The sequence below is a fragment of the Phocoena sinus genome, chromosome 1 (assembly GCF_008692025.1).
Source record: "Phocoena sinus isolate mPhoSin1 chromosome 1, mPhoSin1.pri, whole genome shotgun sequence".
NCBI classification, from domain to species: domain Eukaryota; kingdom Metazoa; phylum Chordata; class Mammalia; order Artiodactyla; family Phocoenidae; genus Phocoena; species Phocoena sinus.
This window is the reverse complement of record NC_045763.1, coordinates 93,447,788-93,459,775: the sequence shown is the minus strand read 5'-3', so window position 1 is coordinate 93,459,775 and position 11,988 is coordinate 93,447,788.

Genomic DNA, 11,988 nt, shown 5'->3' with positions numbered 1-11,988 from the left:
ATAGGTAACTAATAAGATGTTATTAGTTCACATGTTCAAGATGATTGTGGATGGTCTCTGTGTCTTCATGAAAGAACACAACACAGTAGTTTTTATTTGAAAGACAATTATTTCACTTGTTAAGGTAACTTTGATCTTTAGGAAATTCTCAGCATGACTGTGTTAAATGATTATTTTCAGGGGCTGGCTTAGATTATAAGAGACAACTTAGGGGTAGAATTTGGCTTTGAGATAGAAGTGATAGCTAGTATATTCCATCACCCAAATGCTGTTCTTCTATTAAACTTAGCCTGAATGTCAAATCCTCAATAAGTAGGATCACCTCTCAGTCTAAGCCACTCTCATCAATTGTTAGTTCCATAACTTCCACAGAATCACATTACCATATATTCCTACCTGGCAACACTTGCATGTTGCCATATATAATCTGTCTTCTCACTTACTGCCAGAAAATTGAGAATATCCTCAATTTATCACAAATTTCTCTGATCTAACCAGGCACATCAACAACAATTTACTTACTATTAAATGCAATATTGAAGACAATTGCAAGATTTGGGGAGTAAAATTAAAATAACAAAGCTATACTGAAAGAGGAATTGTGGCAGGAATTTAGGTCAGGGATCCTGAGCAAAGGACCAAGCGTTTTAGAGCTAAAAATCACTACCCTCATCCCTAGTATACCTTATTGTACTCCCTCTTGCTTTACTTTTAAAAAAATACCATTTGTTGTTTTCTAGCATAATATATTATTTAATTATTCATTGTACTAGTCTTTCTATCACTGCTAGAATATAGTTTCCATGACTACAATACATATTAATTATTTTGTATCATTGCTGTTTACCAAGTACCTAGAATTTTGTTTGGTACCCAGTAGATTCTCAATAAACATAGATTGAATAAATAAATTAATGAAGGAAAAGTTTCCTTTCTGATCTTTCCTTGTCTATAGAGGCCTCTTGACAACCTGCCCCAAATTGAACCAATTCTTTTATCTTTTCTCAATGCTTCCATGGATTATATCACAAATTCTTTATAATTTTTAGGTTGAATTTAAACACACATACATAAAAGTCATTCTTTCCTTCTTTTAGACTTATATTTCCTTGATTATTTATTAAACTGATCTATAAGAGGTGTGGTCTTTCTCAACATTTGGAATATATCCGTGCACATGTAGATGCTTCATTTTTTAAACTGTTTTTAAGACTTGCATAAAGGACATAGGTAAAACTAACAGTCATTCTCAGGCAATTTTTTTAGAATTTGTCTAAAATGTTCATTTAGAAAACATTGATGAGGTAGAAGAATCTACGAGGATATTAAATACAAGCTGATTTTAATTTTTAAAACATTGTATTATTTTGATAATTAATCAGATAATTTTCATATGCATAATTAGAAATTGATTGTATTGATATCCTTTCTAATTAGTTTTGGCAAAATGACCTTTAACTGAGTTCTCATTATCCAAAAACACAAGAAATGCTTTCTAGTTAGACATGCTTTTTATTTAGAGGATATTTTTATTTAGAAATGCTTTATATTTAGAGAAGTATAGACAGGCTTCTTAGACAGGCTCCTCTAATTCTGCACACTAAAATACAGTAATGTGTTTCTTACTAGTCTATGAGGACTTCTGGGGTCTTGAAGAAAGGTAGTTTGAGCTTCCACAAAGGTAAATGAGAAGACCTAGTATGTACTGATCTACTATTTATTTTACTCATTTTGACATTAGGCTTTCACTTTCTTGAATTTTATTATTATTTTTTAATACAGCAGGTTCTTATTAGTTACCTATTTTATACATATTACTGTATATATGTCAATCCCAATCTCCCAATTCATCCCACCACCACCACCCAACCCCTGACATTAGCCTTTTTTTATACAGAAAAATAAATTCAACAATTTCATTGTTTTTCAATTAGCCCCCCTGTACATTAGAATTGTGTTATGTAAATGACACAACGTAACTCCTATAACTCCCCTAATAATGAGAGGCCTTTCTAGATAAATAAATTGAGACTGTCAGTTTTATCATTCAAAAATAGTAACGTGAGGGAATTCCCTCGTGGTCAAGTGGTTAGAACTCCTTGCTTCCACTGCAGGAGGCACAGGTTCGATCCTTGGCTGGGAAACTAACATCATGCATACTGCATGGCATGGCCAAAAAAAAAAAAAAAAAAAAGGAAAATAAATAAATTTAAAAAATAGTAATGTGATGTTTTCATTACATGTTAGATTTATTTTACTAAGTTATTTTAATGTAGGTGATACTTTATAAATCACCTATAAGATATAAAACTTAATAACTAAGTTAGATGACAAAATAAAAGTGTTAAGATGGCTTATGTGTCACGGATGCATTATTGACTTTATTTCAGTGGGACTGTAAAATTAAAGGTAACTGAGCTATGTGGGGTTTATGGTCCTGTAGGGAATAATGGACAAACCACAACATGTCAGTCTTAGAAGTCATTAAATAATTTGCCATTAAAGGGAATAGTGATGAGAAGATAGAGAAGAAAAAAATCACTGCAAAATGAAATATTAGCTTAAGTATATTAAAAAGGAGAAAGGCAAAGGAAATACAAATTAAAAAATGTGAGGAATGACCTTAACCTGGAGTTTAAATTCAACCTAAAGAATCAAATACAATATGATATAATCAATGTTAGAGTTGGGAGATGGAGAAAGTGAGGGTGGTTCACGTTGGGGCAGGTGGTATGGGGTTGCTACAGGCAATAAATATTATTTCAGCCTGAGGCATTTTGAACTGATAGCTGAGTAAGGAAAGAAAATCTAAGGTCATTTAGGTATATTATTAAAGTTTTGAGAAGGAACTGGCAAAAGTTTCTGATGACCTGGGTAATAAGAAACCTTGACTGGCTAATACTTGTCATAAAATGGTGATCAGTATTGTAAAATGCAGGTTGCATTCCAATCTATAATCACATGAAGAATTTGAGTGATGAGAGTAAACAGTAAATATATTGAATAAGTACGTTTTAACTATATAAGTGAATTAAATAGCTATAGACCTAGCAAGAACATGTTATATAATTATCACTATTATATCTAGTTTCAAGTTTACCTGGTAAATTTCTTAAAAGGAACTTGTGGATAAACTATTATGTGATCATTTCTTTAGCCTATTTATTTAACTGTGTGGCATAAATATTATTTAACACTCCCTCCTAAACTTCTGTAGAATTTTCACAGAAATTTCTACATAGGCAATACTAAAAAAAAACTTAGTAACAAGTTTTTAAAAATTAACATGTGCGATCTAAAGTGCAATCTTTGTTAAAACAGTCTTTTTTCAAAAGCCATGGCTGTCTGTAAAATGCTAAATTTTCTATTCATAACATCAGTGTAAGAAACTGAACAAAACCCCAACACCTCCCCTCGCTGTACATAGCATGTTACACAGCACATGTCTTACAATTTAAAACTTATCACCACATAACTTATTATTTAGGTATTGGTCCATTTGTTTAGCACCTCCCCCAACCCACTAGATTATAACCTGTATTTCTTATACAGGATTCCAAGGGTTTAGAACAGTGCCACGTACATAGTAAGCACTTAAAAAATAAATACATCTAACGTGTTGCCATGACTTTTCCTGATTCATGTAAAAGACACTTGAAAGGAATTATGATGTATAGTACTCTTCCTGTCTATACTTAGCCATATGAATAGGAAGGGAGAAAATAGCAAGATCTGAATACAGTTAAATCATAAAGACCTAGACTATGTCTGATTTTGGAAAGATAAATCATCGAATTAGACAAGATCAGAATCTTAGGTAGATAGGAAGTTGCTCCTTAGAGATTTAGAAGATGGAATGCCTAAAGGATAGGTTAAAATACATAGTCCCAAAGATCCACTGGCTTTATACAGGGTAGCAAAAAAAGTCATTTACAAATAAAAGAAATGTAAGAACAGGAAGTTTTTAGTCTTGGTGTAAATCAGGATTTTAACATGTATGCAAAATTAATTGGACTTAGAGAACAATCTTGCTTGACATATTATGTATTGGTAGAATGTACTTGCTATATTATATATAATTTTTCTATATATGATTTATAGCCATTGGTTGAATGGATTAAATGGTTTGGGCATTACAGTGAAAGTTTTTTATTTTATCTTTTTAAAGGGAAATGTGAAAAAATATAACTTGTCTTAATGCATTTTTAAAATTCAGACCAACAAAATTACTAGTTCTTAAAAATACTCCTATCAACTATCCAAACTGTGGTAATAGTGTTTAAACCACCATAAGCCTAGAACTACAACTATTAACCCTATGCTAACAAGAATTGGTCCTTACTTGAGGCTTACTATCTACTATGTGTTAGTCACTCTTCTAAGTGCCCTATATATGTATAGGCTCATTAGTCCTTGGAAGACTCCTATGAGAAAATATTAATATCCTTATTTTTCAGATAAGGAATTTGAGGCAGAAAAATACATAGTGAATTGTCCAAAGGCACACAATTAGAATCAAATGGGAATCCAGGAAGCTTTGACTTGGAACTGTGGTCTTACCCATCATGTTTTTATTGCCTCCCATTAAGTTACCATGAGCACAAAGCACAACATTTGTTCCAATTTTTCTACTGGATTTTAGAATATACCAAAGATATAATGGGAAATGGAATTATCAAGATTTAAATTAAACTATCTTATGTATTATCAAAACATTTCCAAATTTCCACTTGAAGAAAACATCCCTACATTTAAACAGCAAATTTCTAATCAAGATGATGCTATGAGTTTACATGTGAAATACCCAACTCTACGTCAAAATGACAACAGAATATGTGTACACACACATGCATGTGTATGAACACACACATAAAAATAATGCTTCTAAATAATGGGAAACAAATATAGCCAGATCTTAATAAAAACTACTATATATAAAGAATAATGAACCTGGATTTTGAGTGTGTGTGCATGTGTTTGCAGAGATAGAAATATATGGATGCCTCTATGTATATATATACACAAGATAATTACTTTAAAAAATACTTTAGGCAAGCCACAAACATATAAAGTTACAACATAGATATTCACAAATATAGAAGTTCAGCTCAGGAGGTCCAGCACCACCCATTGGGAACCTAGCAGGAGTGACGAGCAAGAACTATAGGAAAGTAATATCCTGGAAAATCTGAGCTGAACTTTTTTTTCAAAATTGATGAAAAAACAAATGTTTTCTTTATTTGTCTTCTTTATATTCAACCATCTTGGCCACTCCTCTCATTAGTCTTCTTCAGATGGAGAGCATACCAAGTACCAAGCAAGAGGAACACAAATTTTTGTACACACAGGTATAACACAATGAAATGACAAAATACCCGGAATAAAGGGAAAAATATTAAAAACTGGGAGAAAAAAATTAAATAGCAACCAAATTAGAATAGCAGAAGACTTTTAATCAGTAAAAAATAAGATTCAACTGATAAAAGCAAGATAAATATAGTGGTGCTTAATGTCAATAATGCATTTTTATGGATTCCTTGCCATCAATGGAAGTCATCATGTATCTCAGGGGGATGAATGATGGTGTGTTACTGGAAGCCCTAATAGTCAAAGAGCAGCCTCAGGGCAAGATGGTTAAATAATCTTATTTTCCTTTGCTGACAGCATCAGGTCTTCTGGGGTCTTCTGGATATCTGCTAAGGCGTTACACTCACTTGCAGCAAATTTATAATGAGGATACTTTTATCATCCCATCTAACCTTTCTCTCTGATACTCCTCTGCCTTCCTGAATAGCAAAATTACAGATTGACTACTTCCCCAGCAGCCAGTGCTGCATACATTACACCTCTACAGATAGGAACCTTTGGGTCTCCCAATTCATTTACTACTCAGGAGTATAGAGCAGACCAATTAATGAATACACCTTGTTCATGTTAGGTAACAACATAACTACCACTGCCAGAGAGTTTGGAATGATTCCCACATTCTCATTTTAACATTAACCGCCAACACCACTCTTTTAGCAAGACTGAATTGCAAGAGTATTTCTTTAAGATATCTTAGAATCTGTGATGGATTTGGAATTACCTGAAGTGGTCACAGTTTTGCCCAGACATCACCAGAGAAGCTCAGCAAAGTGGATTTAGTAATGCTATCAGAATGAAAAAAGATATATGCAATGATTCTGCCTCATCCCTTCATTTTAGACTCCACTCTTTCATTTTTTCACCAATATTTAAGCATGTTTAACTATTGTTTTTTTTTGTTGTTTTTTAATTGATTCTGGATCAAGTTTATGTTAACCAGCCTAAAGCCAAAATTTCCGATCTGACTTTCAGACTTAGTTAAATGAGCAATTAGGAGAGAAAAGTGTCATGCACTAACTCTGTGGACAGCTCTGTAAGCAGTCCTTTTTTTATGCTAAAAATTTTAAGGAGTTCATCCTTTTTCTTATAGTATCATCTACACAGCTCTTAATAAAATTTTTACGTCACAGAACTGAGCATGCATTCCAGGACACCAGTCAATATCTCAACTTCTGCCACAAGATATGGTCTCATATTTTCACATCCACGTATCCAGAGGCTTCATTATTTTCTCATCTCCAACCTACATCCCATATCAACCCCAGGTTCTACCTGCCAATCCAGGTGATTACACAAAAGGAGCTGAATCTCATCATAAGTGTTTTTCCCCATCAACAGAGGAATGGATAAAGAAGATGTGGCACATATATACAGTGGAATAAGAACAAAAAGAACAAAATAATGCCATTTGCAGCAAGATAGATGGACCTAGAGATTGTCATACTGAGTGAAGTAAGTCAGACACAGAAAGACAAATATATGATACTGCTTATATGTGGAATCTAAAAAAGAAAAGGTACAAATAAACTTATTTACAAAACAGAACAGAACTATAAGTTTGCTGCAAGTGAGTGTAACGCCTCAGCAGATATCCAGAAGACCCCAGAAGACCTGATGCTGTCACAGATGTCACAGATGTAGAAAACAAACTTATGGTTACCAGGGGATAAGGGGGGAGGGATAAATTGGTAGACTGGGATTGACATATGCATACTACTATACATAAAATAGATAAGAACCTGCTGTATAGCACAGGGAACTCTACTCAATACTCTGTAATGGCCTATATGGGAAAAGAATCTAAAAAAAAAGAGTGGCTATATGTATATGTATAACTGATTCACTTTGTACACCTGAAACTAATACAACACTGTAAATCAACTATTCTCTAATAAAATTTGTTTTAAAAGTTTTTCCCAGAAAAAGTTATCACAGGCTAGAATTCAGTCTCTGTTTACTATAACTTCTGTGAACTACCAATATACAAACAAACTTGGAAAAAGTTATACATGAAACCAAGCAATCAGGTAAATGGGTTCAACTTCCAGATGCCACCACTTATCTTCATGGAGAAGCAATGAAAATTGGTTAAGTTGTAATAGAGCACTGCAGTGTGCAGCCCCCTTAGCACTCTGCCATTGCTGCCAGCCGTTACCCCCCCACACACACAAGCACCCTGTTACCAGGCAACGGTTACCGGGAGACCATTAATGTGCAACAGTTAGAGCCGTGTTAGAGGTCCTGCTCAGCCACTGGTCGGTGCCGCAGTGGGCCCCTCCCCTAAGCAAGCATCTGTCAATGAGTGACAGTTAGTGGGCTATTCAGCCATTGGTCGGCGCTGCAGTGGCCCCACCCCCAAGCGAGCAACTGTCAAAGAGCGACCATTAGAGGGGATTAGGCCAACTGTCAGCAGGTTGTCAGGTGGAGAGTGAGGTAAGAGGCAGATCCCGGCCTCCTCCCTGGGGCCCGCCAGCTCACCCGGCCTCGGGCTGGCGGGTGACCTTGGGGACCCAGAAAACAGGCTGGGGGTGTGTCCTGCAGGGCTCCAGAGCCCTCGCCAGAACCGCCCACTAGCCAGGCCCAGGCCCTGTGGCGGCTGTGAACGTCTCCCCCCATCCCTTCCTTTGCGACCTAATGGCAGCGGAAGTCTGCATGGGACACAGTCTGGGGGACCTGGTCCCCACCTTTTGGGTGGCCTGAGGAGCCTGAGGGCCAGTTGGGTCCTGGCTGCCTGGTTCCCTCAGCAATGACAGCTGGGCAGGTTCTGGGGACCTGGCCCTGAGAGAGCCACCAACTGTGATCTGCCTCTTCAGTCAGGCCTGGGCACTGATGGGAGGACCTAGACTGAGTGCTGGACGAATGTTCTGGGGCAGAGTAACCCCCACCCTCCACAGGGACCCCCTTCCCTTAGCCAGATCTGGACCTCGAAAGGTGAAAGTTGTACCTTGGGACCTTCCCCTTTCTTTTTTCCTTATTACTATTATAAAAGCTCCATACTCTTCACCTTAATATAAAATTCCAAGCTTATCTTTCGCTAATCACCTAGGATAAGCAAATTATAAAAAGACTGTGGTGGCCTAGAATGCCAGACAAAAGTATTTGGAATTAATCAGTGGGCAATGAAAAAATATGGATTACTTTTTAAGAGAACTGTGATGACCTAAGCCAACCAAACTGTCTGCAATGCTGGAAATATTCATATATACAGTCAGTGTGGAAGGTACTGATCGCATATGTCTATCAAGTGTTGAAACAGTGATAGTGTGAATAGTAAGTTTTAATTTCATCTTAATTTACATTTTAATAGCCACATGATGCTAATGATTACCATATAATGTGATGCAGATCTAAACTATAATTTAGAAAGGTTAATCTGACAGCTTTATATAAAATAGCTTAAATAATTAAAATATTTTAAAATAATTATTCACTTTTTATTATAATGTCCAGCTAGAAATAATCAGTTTGAGTTCTGGTAGAATGATATTGGCAACAAATAGCAAGGGAGGGAATTCAGGAAGATTAAATCTTTGTATGAATGGAGATAGACAAACATTTAGTATTAGAAATATTAGACAAACATTTAGTATTAGAAATATTATATTTGAGGTGCTAGAGAGATAATCATTTGCATAGTAAAGCTATATAAGTTGCCCACTTCCTGATGAGAGTTGAAGTTATGGCTATAGAGGAGATTATCAAGTTATCCTCTAAACATACTAAGAGAAGTCTAAGGTTAAAGCTTTGTTGTAACCCCCATGTAACATAAACTCCCATATAATACAAATTATAGTTTTAAGCTAGAAACAAATGTCATATGTAAATGGGGTCATTGAGAGAGTTTAATGAAGAGACCATCTATAAAAGTATGGATAGGATTAAGGCACACCAACAAAGAATGAGGAGGTCCTAGAGGGATGCCTTTGCCAGAACGTGCAGAGAGCAATAGCTAAAATTAGAGGCAAGGGCTGAAGGAAAATAATAGATGCCTTAGAACACAACCACTAACAATTCATGTAATAGTAGAGAAGGATATTAGGGAATAAATGCTTTGAGTACTTCCTCACTTCAATCTTCTACTAGCACCTGCCATTGGCTAAATTCAATCAGATGATCGAGGGCAAGAGGGTCAGTTTTGTACATAGGACAGTCTCCTGGCTCAAAAACAGATACATAGAGCAGTGAATGGATCTAGGGTGGCTAATGTTGAAGATCCAGCACACTAATTTAGGTGGTAAGAGAGGGGAAATAGAGAACACAGCAGCTTTATTTTGTCAGACAAGATGTGTGAGATGTCATTGATTCATTTATTTAAAATTTTTGTATTCAGGGTCTTCTTGTGCTAAAGTCAGGTTAAAATAATAAAAATCTGTAAAAACATCATTGAAGATAATGACTTTGAAAACATCATTTAGTTTGGAAGTCACTAATAACTTTTTAAATGATTTTAATACTATTTTGGACACAAGCAAGACTGTAAAACTGTTTCCTTTGGAAGACAAATGAGATTACTTGTCAAGATGGCAGACTGAACAAAAGCATAGTGACCCACATTTTCTCCTAATTCATAGAAATGCCAGATAAAAGAGATTTAACTATACATCAGCTACAAACAGCTCCACTTGAAAAAAAGCAAACAGCTACACTTGAAAAAAAATAAGAGACAGTAACTAATATAATGGGTCTGAGAAGAAATGGACAGTCATGGATGGAAAAAGCCAGTGACACTGGAAAACAGAAAATAAGGATCAGCCTACACAGGCATACACAGACAGAGGCTTTAATGCAAGCCTCATGAGAGACAGGAAATCAGATCTGGATTTCTTAAATGGTGATAGAAACTGTGACCCAGGACTGAGCAAGTGAATGGGGTTCTAAAATAGTTCAATGAAACAATCTGCAAGTACCAAAGAACATTGATTTTTCTCCTTCTGGAAATGAGAAGAGTATAAGCCAATACTATATATGGCTAAAATGTCCAGTGGGACAGTATCACGGCTGTTATGAGTTCTAGTAATTTTGTCTGTGTGGGTCCCTTCCTCAGTAAAATATAAATATATATATTAGAACTTATATATATTATGACTATGCTAGTATAAAAATGAATATAAGCCAGGCTAAATTCATTGCTATATATTTCTTCTTATTATATTCATTTTTCTTCTGATTTTAAAAGATATTAAAATGAAAACATTTCCCTAGGCCCCTAGAATATTGTAGGCTCTAGGTACTATGCCACCTGTGCCTCACAGATAAGTTAGTTTTGGCGGCTAGACTGTTCTTCATGTCGTACAAAACTGAGTTTCCTAACATAAGACCCACGTCAGGAATCTGCAACATAGATGACAGCAAAGAGTCAAATGAAATATCATGCAAGAAGATGAAATACAACGAAGAAAAATAATCTCATATAACATGAACTTTCAAATAAAAACTACAGAGCTCATAAGCTTTCAAACAAGCATTACCTTTTTTAACAGAAAATGCAAAAAATTAAGGATATTAAACATCAATAGATAGAAATATGTGGCATTCCCCAGAGGACCATGAATATTGTTGAGGATGTCTCAAAGTATGAAGAGTAGAAAACATGCAGTGAATAAAGAAATTTATTAAATAATGTGGTGAACACATAATAGGTGACCCTCAATGAGTCACACTTAGTATACTTCCTGGAGTACAGGTGGAATCTGTAACTTGCTTCTAATCAATAGAACTTGACAATGATAATGGGATGTCACTCCCATGATTGTGTTTGTTATGTAAGACTCCTAGCCACTGCGGAGAGAAAGATAGTGATAGAGGTATTCTCCTGCTGGCCTTGAAGAAGTAAGCTTCCATGTTGTGAAAGGATCTCTGTGAGATCCTTGTGGGCAGCTTCCAGAACCTTGTGGAGCCCACAAGTCAATGGTCAGTAAGAAGAATCCGGGGGCCTCAGTTATAGAGTCACAAGGAAATGAATCCTGACAGTAACCTAAATGAACTTGGAATCATATTCTTCCCCAGTCAAGTTACCAAAAGAAAATGCAGGCTGGCCCACACCTTGACCATAGCATTTTAAGACCTGGAGCAGTGTCCAGCTAAGCCATGACAGGACTCCTGGTTCACAGAAGCTGTGACAATGAAAGTATGTTTTTTTTCAGCCAGTAAAGTTTGGTAATTCATTAAATAGCAATAGAAAATATACAAATAAGAAATGATAAGTATGAAGAAAAGATCTGAGAAATGAAAATATTCAGATGTTCACATAAAAATTCACATACAGTTAACAGAATAAATATTAGACACAACGCAGCTGAAAAAAGATTTAGTGAATTGCAGAATAAACAGTGTGAAATGAAACATGAAGAGAAACAACTGTGGCTAGAATGAATAGCTCCACCACATAGTTAAAATAAGTTATCAAGGGAGGGAATACTGACAATGAGGATAAAGGAATATTTGGAGACTACTTAAAAATAAAGGAATACTACGATTAAATAGTTTTTAACACTAAATAATATGTAAATCCTCAGATTGAAAGCATTATCAGGTTACATTAGCAGAGCTAAGTTAATTTTAGAAAAATCATCACTTAATTATTGCATAGTGAAGTTGAACATCAAATATAAAGACAAATAT